Raw genomic sequence first — 13,380 nt, forward strand, 5'->3', positions numbered from 1 at the left:
CATCAAAATGTGCCCCACGAACTCCGGCACAGTTCCCTCACCCGCGGTGCAGCCGCGGGGGGAGAGAAGCGCAGGAATCGGGGCTCGGGCTGAGCTGGGCCGGAGGAGCTACGGGAGGAAGCGTCCGCTCACCCCGCCATCTTGGCCACGCCCCCATTTTGAAATTTTAAAGAAAAAGAGAGATTGAGACGGAAAGAGTGTCAGGAAGAAGCTGAGGCATAGTCAGATAGAGAGTAGCAAGCAGGTTCAGAGCGGCGTGGAGCAGTAACGGGGCGGGGGGAGACAGGTGGCAGAGGGGAAGAGCGGCACGGAGCTTTAAAAACAGAATAATAAAGACGAGTGAGAAAAAAGCTAAGAAATAAGGGAGATGTGTTGAACTGAGAGGGTAACAAATATGGGACTGGTAGACGAAGAGACGAGACGACTGAAGTAATGCACTAAAAACACACACTCTTACCTCGCTGCCGGTCCCGGTCCAGGCTCAGCTCCCCACACGTCACAGGCTCACAGCGCCCCTGGCCAATCCTGGCGCCAGGGGCACAGGTACCCTCTCGCCCGCAGCACGCCCCTTAGGGCTTCTGATGCGCATGCGCAACGCCGCAAAAACACAAGTGCGCATGCGTGGGCACGGGTAAAAATTTCACCCTCCATCCCCACGCATGCGTACTTGTGTTGCCGCCTGTACGATCTCAATGAATCAACATGACGCCCGCCCGGCGGTCTGACGTCATGTTGATTCATTGACATGATTGTCATGAGGGAGCTGCGGGCGGCGTTGGGCAGGGGGGGCTACGCCCCAATGGACGAACCGCGCCTGGTTGGCAGGAAGTTTGGGAAGGGCCAGACTCACAATGTGATGCCTGAGGCAGTGTCCATTTCAGGTAGTGATGACCGTGAGATAATCTGCTAGGTGGCACCGCTGTCTCGAGACCCCTGCTTGTTGTGCCTTTTAAGGACACGCAGCACTTGCTCTCAGGCTCACGCTGTGTGGGACACAAACTTCAGGGATCCCCCACAGCAGGGGCTAAAAAGGCAGGAAATGTCGAGGTCAAGAGGTGACCGGCCGAACACCGGCCTCCTCCTGTAATTATCTAACTAGGCACAGTGGCGGCGATGACCTCTTGGAGGTAGGGAGAGCAGGAAATTCTGATTTGAAAAGTGTGTCAAAGGAGGAAAATACCTTGACCCTACTTTAAATCACAGAACATGTGCAATCATCACTGTAGGGTCCGGTAAGGTCGGATTTGCACTGCCCGCATTCTCAAGAGGTATAGTTGCAGGCACTAAATTGCACAGGGGGCTGATCAAGGAAGATATATATTTTACTGACACCACAGCGCACAACACAAATGGTGCGAGCACTACAGCGGCAGGATTTACTTGCTGCTACCAAACTGCACATAACTGGTGCCAACCCGGCCCCCTTTGAGTGCCATGTCTCGGCTTTACAGCCATTGGTCGAATCATTGCAGCCACTCTCCTGACGTGCACACGTGATCCAAAATGCTGAGGGTGAATGCATCTTTGCAGCTAAGCCAGCCCCCATCCGCAAGCAGTGCGAACTGGCGTAGACAGCGGTTTTGCTCAGAGTGCTAATTATAATACTGCAGTCCTCCAGCCTAAGTACAAGAGGCACAATATGAGTGATAATTATTTTTAATGCAGCAATGCGGGGACTTGCCTTGAAATCGGTTAGGCTAACGCATGAGGAGTAACACTTGGCAGGACTGCACTCAGGCTCTGTGTAGTCCATAGCACTGTAGTTGTGAGAACAGGGCCTGCTAACAGGCATATCTTGTGACTCATGAAATCTAAGAGAAGTCTTCCTGCTGGCATATCAGAGTAGGACAGCACTTGTTTGAATCCAGAGTAAGGAGAAAAGTGGTGATAGCCTGTAGCACAGCACGTGGGAATCTAGGTTTAGTAATGTTTGCAGCAGCAAATGTAAGCGTTTCTATAACATGTCTGTCTGTCTGCGTGCACGAGTGCTTCTATGTTATGTTATATTATGTTATGTCACTGTGCATGTTCTTGCATGAGTGAGTGTTGGCTCCAGTGTCCAGCAAGGCAGATATATAGTTGCAAGCCCTATAAGCCCTGCATTACCACACTCTGCACTTGAAGCAGAGGTGGAAGGGGTTGCTTGTAGCACCCCTAGGGCTGCCAATAGCCCCGCCCCTAACACTGCCTCAAGGCCCGCCCCCCAACCCCACTTCCTAGTTAACATCTCAATTTGTTGAGTACCTGCACTTATTTTGTTCCATTTAAAGCACTGATTAAAAGTAACACATTCTGCTGTTTTCGAAAGGTTTTGAACTTTCAACAGCACATTGTCATTTTATTTCAATTCAATTCAAAATCTTTATTTCGATCATAAAAGATATACAAATTATTCAATCATTGAGAAGAATTTAAAAAGAGACATTATACAGATATACTCTATTTTAAAATACAATTTCTAAAAGAGATAGTTATACCGATACTAAAAAAAAATATTTCACAGAGTTATAGTGTCCTTAATTATTCGTGCACGCACTCGCCACATTGCAGTCAGGAATTTTGCCATAGCAAACACTGTTTGCACAGATAGATCTGTCTTTAAGACTCTGTAGGCCGGGGCATATGTTCTGAATCCCAAGTTTTTTAAATGAGGGACCAACCAGTAGCTCCTAATTCTACTGTAGGCTCTACAGAACAAAACCACGTGCAAATCGCTTTCTAGTTTGTATGCGCAGGCCGGACATGCGCCTGTCTCCAGTCGACCAGCCCAAGATTTTGTGAAGGACCTTAGGGGGAGAGACCCGTACCTCCATTGCAAGAAGATCTTCCGTGCGAACACTGGTATCATACCATCTAGTACACATTCATGGCTGTATGAGTCTTTTGTTTTGATGAAGAGGTCGGTTAGAGACCCTTCCCGGGTGGTGTTCAGTATTTACTGAAGCATAAAGTTATAGAATAGGTTGGAAACTGCTTTTCTGGAGATCCTTACGGACGCAGTTTCCGGGTCTGTCCATAGCTCTGACACTCCGAGAGTCGTGCACATACTCTTGATGTACTTTAGCCAGGGGATTTTAGTGGTGTTGGGTAACTTAAGAAATTCCTGCAACTCATTTCTGTAATTTGCGAGGTCCTGGCTACTCCACAGGCGACGCCAATAAGTCAGGGGTTTGAGGCCCAGCTCCTCAGTAATGGGTCGCAGTGCCAGGTCCAGTCTTAGCGGGAGGAGTGGGGTGCTTGGGGGGAGTGCAACCAGTTGTCTGATAAATTTATTTTCTATAGCCTGGATAGTGTGTGGCAAAATATGTCCCCAGAGCTCACTCCCATATATGATTCCCCCCCAAGCTTGAGCTTTGTAAATGTGAATGGCAGGTGCCAGCGGGCGAAGAGGGGATTTCCTAGCAATTCTTGTGAGCAATTCCCGCCTTCTGAGCTAGTTTTGTGCTTGCTTTTGTTATGTGGGCCGACCATGTTAGGTTCTGGTTTAGGGTTATTCCAAGATATTCTATTGTGTAAACCCTTTCCAGAGATGTTGAGCCCAGGCGGGGATTTGGCAAGTTTTTGGGCTTGGGGTTAAGGACCATAAATTTTGTTTTTGAAGGGTTGATTTCAAGCCCCCTTTCATTGCAGAAGCCCAAGAAGCCATCCAAGACCCTCTGTAACCCCATTGGCGATTTGGACAGCAGCAGGGTGTCGTCCGCGAACATGATCGCGGGCACCCTGCTGCCGTTCAATTTTGGGAATCCTGCTCAGATGCTCTATCACCCCGTTCACAAAGAGGCAAAACAGGGTCGGGGCTAATACGCAACCCTGCCGTACCCCTCTGCGAACTGGAAATCTGTCGGTCAACCTGCCACCTTTCCCACATCTAACTCGGGCATAATTGTCTTTGTGCAGTCTAATTAGGATATGAAGGATGTCTCCCGGGACGTCCAACTCGTCCAGTACCTCCCACAGTTTGGCCCGTGGGACCAGATCGAAGGCGGCACAAAGGTCCACAAAGACCGCGTAAAGTGTACCGCCCTCGATCAGTACTGTCTTCCAGTAAATGATGTTTAATTGGAGTATTTGGTCGACTGTGGAGACTCCTTTTCTAAATCCCGCCTGCAATGGACTAAGGGTATCAGTCTCCTCCAGCCAGGTTTGTAGCCTGTTGAGTATTAGTCTGCCAAATAGCTTCTGCGAGACGTCGATGAGGCTTATTGGGCGGTAGTTGGCTGGGAGTAGGGGAGATCCCTTTTTAAAAATCGGGACCACCTCCGTCCCCAGCCAAGTATCAGGTAGTTCCATCCCCTCAAGGACTGCGTTGAAGATCACTAGCAGATAGGGTGCCCAGATTCCTGGTTCCTGTTTGAATAAATCTCCTGGCACCCCATCCAGGCCAGGTGCATTTCCACAGGATAGCCCTGCTATCGCCATCCTCACCTCTTTCTCAGTAAAAGGATCCGGTACCTGATTATTTTGGGTGATGTGGAGTGGAGATTCTAGCCCTCCAGCCTCCGGGGAGTATAAGGACTGATAATGATTTTGCCAGACACTCAGGGCAATGTTTGGTTCGATTGCCGAGGTAAGGTCTTCGGAGCCATGATTGACTACGCGCCAAAATTTGCAGGAGTCCCTCGTTATTAATAACTCTGAGAGGTTCTCCCAATGTTGGAGATCCCACTCTATCTTGGCGTTAGCCACAAGTTTCTTATACTCCCTCTTTCTGGTGCGGATCTCCTCCCTCGGACCTCCAGCTTTGATGGTGAGTAGAAGGTCACGTTTGGCGTTTCGACATGAGGTGTTAAACCAGGTGCCTTTATGCGATCCCTGGGTCCTGGGAGGTCCGCTACTAAATAGGTCCATCTCTAGAGTTTTAATTCGTTGTTTATGTAAAGGCAGGAGATGCTCTCTGTTTTCCTGTGTGCTCACTGGGACCCATGAGGCAAATGCCTCTGCTAAAATTGGTGTAATCCTAGCATAGAGAATAGCTAACTTATCTTCTCTAGTGGACAGCTTTTCCCATCTTATCCTCCTCCTGTTGTTTTCTAGGAGGTATCCTTCCCTGGGCTTTTGTTCGTTCGATGCCCTATCCTCAGTACGGGGGATGGCGTATTCCAGTTCCAAAGCATTGTGGTCACTATCTTCTCTGGATATTACTCTAAAATCTATCACCCTTTTCCAAGCATATAATTGTACCAGAAAGTAGTCTAATCTTGATTCTCTCCCAATTTTATTGTATGTGCATTTGCACGGGATATCGGACTTGACACGACCGTTACAAGCCCTGAGGCCATGAGTAAGGGTAAGCATATTTATCTGGACGGCTAATGGTGTCCATGCTCTCGGAGGGGGGGCCTCTGTCGGGGGAACCTGCCAACTTGAATCCTCCTCTAGGGAGGGTCCATCAAGTAGGCCCGGTAATGGCTCAAAATGCAAGTTGAAGTCCCCCCCCCACTAGATATGATGTACCCTCCGGAATGGCCTCCAGGAGAGAGGACAGTTCTTCAATGGTTTTTGAGGTGCTGGATATAGAGAGCGGTCTGGAATAGACATTTATTATAAGTAATTTGAATGATCTAGGCCATTCAAGAAGGACAGCCAGGTTGTCTTCTGAGTCCACACTATGTCGTGTAGCTAGGCAGCCCAGGTGCGATGCCACCCAGATTGCCAAACCTCCCGATGGGCGGCCTTTCCCGCCCCATGTTGCCGGTATCGAAAATATCTCGAGGCCCATGGAGGTATACTCCTCCCTTGCCCAAGTCTCTTGGAAGAGACAGACACTTTTAGAGTCGATTAAGTCGGCCCATGATTGGGAATCTATTTTGTTGGCCAATCCAGCGACGTTCCATGACAGCAACTTTAGTACATGAGGAACATACTGGCTGTTTCCCCTTGTGCCTTGGTTCGCCATTAAGTTGGTATGAACTTTTGGGGACGTCCCCCGTGTGGACTCTTGTTCCCTATGTACATCCACTGGTTCTATTTCCCTATCTGCTCTGTGTGGGGAATTCCCTAAATTTCTGCAAGTGGGGTGGTCCCCCCCCTGGTTAATATTGGAGGGTTTATGCCCGACGCCACCGATGATGTTGGGTGGGGCTTGCCCGGATGGGTGCGGATGTGCCCTATCTTCAGAGTCATACTGTCAATCCACCATTTCGAGACAATCAAATCGATTGAAAGTCGGAAGAAATGGGGGCTGATAGTATCTAGGGGGCCAGGTAGCTCCTCGCTCCAAGCCACCCCTTCCCATCCCTCTTCTAGTGACAGTTTCCCATCCCTGAACCTCGTCATGAGTCAAAGGGTAACCCAATGCCATTCGCATTTGGTTGTAAGGATTCCTCCTCCCTCCCTGGTTTCCCCCCCCATTTCCCAGTGACTCATGAGGATATTCCCGTCTCTGATCATTGGCTATGTGGGTGTTTGATGGATAGAAGAATGAGAGGGGAAGTGGGTGAATATTATTTCCCTCATCCTCTGGGAAGCAACCACAAATGTAGGAAACTGTTCCTGGTTCTTTGAAGCTGACCAGTATACAATCGCCACTGATCGTTTTGGGCCTCTTCCCTACCCATGAAACTCTTCTCACCATGCGAATATCACGAGTCATGCCTCTGGGAAGTGGTCTAAATGTAGATAGACAGTTAATTACTTTATTTTTTAACGAGGCCCCTGTTTCGCTGGTCGCTGGTTTTAGTTCCGGTACCCCTGCTAAAATAACAGTGTATGCTGCTACCTCCGGTGTAAGATTTACTGTTACTGTTTTTTGTATTTTTAGTGATGTAGTATTAGGATTTTGGGGGTTCTGTGTATTGATTTGTAGAGGTTTAGGTGCAGTTGTAGTTAGTGACTGTGAATGTGTTACGTCGGTAGCTACTGCTGTTTGCTGTGGGCAGGGGGGTTGTTTGTGAGCTACGTCTGCAGGTGTTGCTGGTTGCTGTATGCAGGAGGAGGGATTATTTTGCTTCAGACTAGGTGCATGATGGGTGGCTAGTTTTGAATTTACAGTTAAGGTTGAGGATTTCGTATTTTCAGCCTCCTTTTTCTTGATCGAGGTCTGGGACTCAGGACCCTTCTTATGTTTTGGGTCAACACTTGGTACTATGGGGCAGTTTTTCGCAAATTTCCAACTATCCATAAACTGGGTGGTGGATTTCTCAAATTTAGTGAGCCTCGCTTCTATCTTAATCAGGCGAGCTTCAATGGGACCACGCAATGACCTGAGCGAATTTCCTATGTCTGCAAGTGTGATGTCCTCTTCGGCTACATCCATGATGTGGTCTGTTGTGGAAGGTGGAGGTTCGATGGAAGCATTAAGTGGAGGGGGAGGCTCCGTTCTGTCTAGTGGTGGGGTCTCTGGTCTGATGTTGTCAAGGCTACTTTTATCATGTAATGTACCTAGCCTCGATGTTTTAGCCTTCCTTTCTCTATAACTTGGTTTCCCCATCTTCCTTTTTTGTATTGCTCCTTCCCTTGCACCCCTAGATGTACTTGATGGATCTATTGTGTCTATGGTGTGCATTGCCGGTGGGAGTTCTTCCCTGGATGAATTGAAAATTTGTTCAGTGGGTTCCTCCACAGTGATAGAGGTTGAAGGTTGTGCAATTTGGGTCAGTGGGAGGGTCAGTAGACTCATGTCTTCAAGGTCACTTAAGGTTTCCTCAGAAAGATCTAGACTGATAGGTGGTTGAATCCCCCACAAGCTCCAGCCGGCGAGCCATTTATGTTCAGCCTTTCCTCAGGGGTTTTGGCCAGCACTAGGATGCCCATGGATGATCTCCTAACCCACTCGATTTCCTGGGAGATGCGTCTTTCTAAAACAGTAATGTCATCGACAGCAAAGAACCCGCCTTAAGGAAGTAGTTGTCAATTTTACCTTGGGCCGTTGCAGCCGCGGTAGGTCCAGTCGCAGCCAAATTGGTTTTGCTCCTAGTCTCCATTTTGCTCATTGTAGGAGAACTACTTAGGGAGGCTGGCAGAGTCCTAGTGATGGTACACGGAGGAGGGTATATAGCCTCGATAAGGGGGGTGGCCCGGTCCTGTCTTAAACGGCCCGCTCTTCGCCCGCGCTTCCGTCCGCACGCGTCCCGCGTTTGCGTCAGGGGGCTGGGCTAAGTAGGAGGAGGAGGGGGGCGGGAAGAGGCACCAGGTGCGCGCGATGTCCTGGCGCAAGCACCTCTGGTCCTCGCAGTCCCGCTCCTGGTGTCAGAGGCGTAGGTTCTCCCCACAGCAGCACCCAGCAAGGTTGGTAACAGAGCACACGGGCTCCCAGGTTACAGGTCAAAGTTCCCCCGGACAATGGCAGGTCAGAGCAGGGAAGTCTCTGCAACGCGTGTTTAGTCCACGACTACGAGCGGCACATTATATTTACCTTAGAAGGTGTAAGGGTGGACTCAGTTGTCCTAGAAATAAAAATGTATGGGGAAACACGTCTCAGCCCTTAATCCTTCCCGTGTCCGTAAATTAACAATCTACCAGCAAATGCAACATGGTACAGAGGGGAGTGAGGGGACTTTTGTGACTTTCCAGACCCCGCCCTAGAATCTGAGCAGCGGAGACAACTCGCCCCTGAATGCAGTTTCATCATCTTCAGCCCCCAGGGTTTGAGTTGAAACTTCCCAGGCTGCATTTGCATGTGCGATTATTACATGAAGACATACACTGCAACAGGCAGTCTTCATTCACAGTGCCGCACATCACGGAGAACACACACTGCACTGGGTGCTGCCTCTAAAACTAAGAGAGCACGATTTCTTAAATGAAATGAATGACATTTCAACCTGCAGTCCAAATATTAAGGAGTTAAGCTTTGGCCGTCACTCTGTACTACTGAATTTTAATTGCATTTGTTTTGTGCTTACTAGCCGTGACAAGGCGCAGTTTCTCTATAATTCGTGTAATGTTTAAATAAATCTGATTTAGAACGTTCATTGAAGAGTAGCTCATAAATGCCCATTAACAAATGTGTTTGCATACTACGACCTTCCTTTCTCTCTCTCATGAAGGGTAAACAAAAAGTTTCAAAGTTAAGAAGTCGAAAATTACTCGTATTGTATGTAGCAATGAGTAACAGCATGACAAATCAACAGGAAACAATTTTTGAAGAAGGAAAACAAAATGAGTTTGAATTGTAAACACCAGAGTTTTGATTGAAGCATACATTAAACATGCTACAGTAATGTGAGCAAACTGCAGTGCGCAACTCGGGATGCCATATATCACTCTATACGTTAACTATAATGTTGACAAACTGGGTTTTCATTTAACAGTTCTGTCCATTCTAGTAACTGCAGTCTTTACTTCCTTTGACCGAATTTGACTAACGCTACTGTATAACAACTCTTTGAAAAAAGAAATTCTGGATCCATGTTGTGTAGTGCACATGGAGAGATTAGCCAATCGAAAAAACGAAGGAATTACACAATGACAAAGTTGGGCACGTATGCCAATACCAGAGAGGCCAAAGATGGAATGAGCATGATAGTGAATTGCCTTGTTATAGACAAGGCCTTACTGCAAAGAATACAATGTTTAGATTGGCATGGAAAGTGAGGTCTACCATCTCCCAGAAGTGATTTTTGTAATTGGAGTCCAAATGATTGCATGGGCCTCAACAGTAATCCACGTTCTTTTCCAATACTGAGTGAGTATGCTGCCTGAATCTTCCCAGCACCAATTCAATATTCATTCGTCTATACAATTGTCCATTCAATCCGTCTGGAAATGTGTGAATAACTGTGTGCTACCAGTCTTTGTGGTGTGTGTGGTTTTATATGGGTAGATATGTGTCTTGTTTGCATGTGAGTCTCTATATCTATCAATACCTTTGTATCTATTGGTTTGTACGCAGCGGTGGCAGTACGTTTGTGGCTGGTGTAAATCTGATTAGTGGTATATGCATCGGTATTTGTATAGTGTCCGGTTTTATTTGCATGGGTGTGGGTAACTGTCATGCTGACGGCATTGCACATCTATTAATGAGTGTGTCAATTTACACGTGAATGTTCTGTGTATCGGGTGTGCTCAGTGAGCACCATACAAAATCAAACCTGTTGGCTTAGCTAATGTTGTCCAATTAGAACTTTCATTGAGAGCGGTACCTCAATATTCATGCGCTCTTGAGAGGGAGATGCAGGCCTTCCTTGTGTAGGCTCTCTTTGTTTATCTCAGCTAGAAGAGGCAGCTGCATGCCTTACATGTAGTAAGAGGGAAGGTTAGGCCCCAGCAAGTGGATGCACTTGGCAATTCGATACAGCAGTAAAAACTGTGCACAGACAATGACGTGGCAGGTCTGAGACACATCTGACAGGCTACTAGTGTGGGTGGCATAACCAGTGCTGAAGGCCCACTAGTAGCACTTGATTTACAGGCCCTGGACACACAGAGTGCACTGTTCTAGGGACTTAGTAGCAAATCAAATATGCCAATCATGGAAAACCAATCATAACACAATTTTTCAGTAGGAGCTCTTCCACTTTAGCATTAAATAGCAGTGAAAAAGTGGATAGATATTAAACCAACAAAGACGAAGTGCAGCATACCATCAAACCAGCAGGTCAGAAAGCAAAAAGACGGGAAACACGCAAAAGATGCCAGGTCTAACAATGCACCAGCTGGTGGGTGTGTTGTAAGGCAGTTTCTGCTTCAACTAGTCCACAAAAAGTGAACATTACTTAATAATGTAAGGAAAATAAGAATTTCAAGTAATACACACAACAAAATAATATAGATTTACTACCTTTTATCACTGTTAAGTATGCCTGCACTCATACATTTTATTTTTGCCCTGATATACCTAAATCTATTAAAAACAGTAAAAAGATGACAAAAATTACCTCCAACGCCTTTTTCTGAAGCACATTGTTTGCTTATTTGAACGTTAAAGGCAAGTCATGTACTAGCTAAATAGTTTTCACTGTTCAGTAATCAGCCAAAAGACCCAGCATTACTGATGCAAATGCAACCAAAATAGTGAACAGAAAATATAATTGTGTTAATCCCTCTGAAGTAATCAGATAGTCATTTTTAAATCATCCTGAAGTAATCCGGGACCATCTTGGCCTAAGAAGTCATCCTAAACTAATTTTAAATCCTTCTCAACCATCAGGAAGATTCTTATCTCGAGAAGTAATCAAATGGTCATTTTCAAGTCATCCTGAAATCATCAGGCTCAAGTTTCTAAACTTTGCTGATGACTTCATGAGCTTGATGATGTCTGATGATGTGGAAATGACCTCTAATGTAGTTGGATGATCGTGCAATGACTCTGGGATGGCTTCTAAAGTAATCCTCTTTGACCTGGAGTATCAAGAGGGAGACTGTCCGGCAGAATGAAGTATCAAATGTTATTGCCTCGAATACTTAATGTTTCGAATTGTACAGGCTCTCTGTTCTTCAATGTAATTTCCACAGCTTTAAGATGTGTACTCATACTCACATCCACACCTGTATTTGTTCCAGGAACTTGGGTTCTATTTTCAGCTCTACGGTAACTGTTTCATGGCTTATTTTCATCAAGCCGGGATAGGGTCAGCCCTTGAACCCCTCTCCACTTTCGTGGACCATTTCCTGAGACCCATGGTACAGGAAATGCCCACTTATTTAAAGGACACCACTGACCTTCTCAGATTGCTACCTAACCTGGAGTTTGACAGAGAGACTGACCTCTTAGTTTCATTCGATGTTGAGGCACTCTATACCTCCATCCCACAGGATGAGACACTGGACGTGATACACCACCTTCTAGAGTCCAGGGAGCTTAACAGCATTACTCCTGTCTCATTCATTATGGCCTGTGCCACACTGGCCATGAAGCAAAACTTTTTTAAATTTGAGGAACAGGTTTACCTTCAAATCTCAGGGACCAGCATGGGGAGCGTTTACGCTCCCAGTCTGGCTAATCTGTACGTCCATTCCTTTGAACAGAGTCATGTACTGAACCAGACCAATCCTTATATCCAGCATTTACAAACTTGGAAGACATACATTGACGACGTTTTCGTTGTGTGGAGAGGCTCGAGTGAGAGCTGCCTTGAATTCTTGGGGTGGCTCAATAACCGGAATAACCATCTTAAATTTACCATCGAGATCGGAGGGACACAACTAGCCTTTCTGGATCTCCTTATTACAGCAGGACCGCATGGCCTACAATCAGAGCTATACAGGAAGCCGACTGCAAGAAACTCCCTGTTGTTGTTCGATAGTAACCATCCGCGAGCACTCAGAGAGAGTCTCCCGTTTAGTCAATTTTTACGGTTACAAAGGAACTGTTCGACTAGGACAGCTTTTGAAAAACATTCCGAAGACCTCAGTAGGCAACTCGTGGCACGCAAATACCCTCCTCAACTTGTCAAGAGGTCTATGAAAAGGGCTAAGAATAACAACCGGGAAGCACTTCTGGAACCCAGACCTCCCAAACCGGATCTAGAACGTCTCACCTTTGTTCATACCTTTGGTAGTCTTTCAAATGGCATCCAGAAGGCGGTCAAAAAGCACTGGCCTATCCTAAACTCTGGGCGTCTTACCCTTCCACGCCCACTTGTCTCATTCAAAAGGGGTCCAAACTTGAGGGACAGATTGGTTCATACAAGGCCACGCGAGGAGATGCCCAGAGCAGTGGGCACTTTGTGGAATCTTCCCCCAGTTCAGGGGCATCACCCCTGTGGGAATTGCCAGGTCTGTCCACAAACTAAAAAATCACTGGAAGTAGATATAGGTACCAACAGACCGTGGAAGCAAGTTAAGTTCACCAACTGTAACAGCGACCACGTGATCTATCTCATCACCTGCCCTTGCGATTACAGATACGTGGGCATGACAACTAGAAAGATCCGCACACGGATATCCGAGCATAAGAGCACGATCCGTTGTGCCAGACAGGCCACCAAGCTAGCGGCCCACTTCCTGGAAGCTAAACACCAAGCCACAGAATTTTTCTGGACTGTCCTAGAACAGCCATTCATTCCAGCACATACCACAGATGTGGCCAATTATCTGCTAAAAAAAGAACAGAGATGGGTCCTGAAACTGAAGACACATAAAGAGGGACTTAACGATGACATCCCGTGGTCCTCTCTGTGATCTGTTGTATTTTTGAGGCCGCCAATGTCCATTTGAGTTTGAATAGGCTACGGGAATATCACTAGTGAGACACTATTGAGCCTAGATGAGATAGGCATTTGTTCAGAGGTTTATGACATAGTGTGCTATGATTACATCAGCGCCTAAAGTTTGTTTTTATTTTCATTTGCCTTTGTTTTGCTGCAGCCAGTTTATTCTTTGGTTTTTTACCATCATTGCAAATGTGTAATATTAGTCCATCGCGTGCATGCTCAGCACGCGCTTATTCCTTGTCCTTTAACAGCTATTTGTTTACCCCTCTCTCCCCGTTTCCGTGAC

General features: G+C 46.7%; 1 protein-coding gene and 1 pseudogene across 4 annotated transcripts in view; one reads left to right on the forward strand and one right to left on the reverse strand.

Annotated features, from left to right (window-relative positions):
- LOC147732748 (small nuclear ribonucleoprotein Sm D1-like) overlaps positions 1-11,496 on the reverse strand; it is a 49,768-nt pseudogene extending 38,272 nt beyond the window's left edge.
- The window catches only part of LOC147732747 (ATP-dependent RNA helicase DDX25-like), a 1,983,894-nt gene that overhangs the window by 1,301,534 nt on the left and 668,980 nt on the right, over positions 1-13,380 (forward strand). The gene's annotated exons all lie outside the window — the stretch shown is intronic.

This window comes from Lissotriton vulgaris, chromosome 2_1, assembly GCF_964263255.1.
Source record: "Lissotriton vulgaris chromosome 2_1, aLisVul1.2, whole genome shotgun sequence".
NCBI classification, from domain to species: Eukaryota; Metazoa; Chordata; class Amphibia; order Caudata; family Salamandridae; genus Lissotriton; species Lissotriton vulgaris.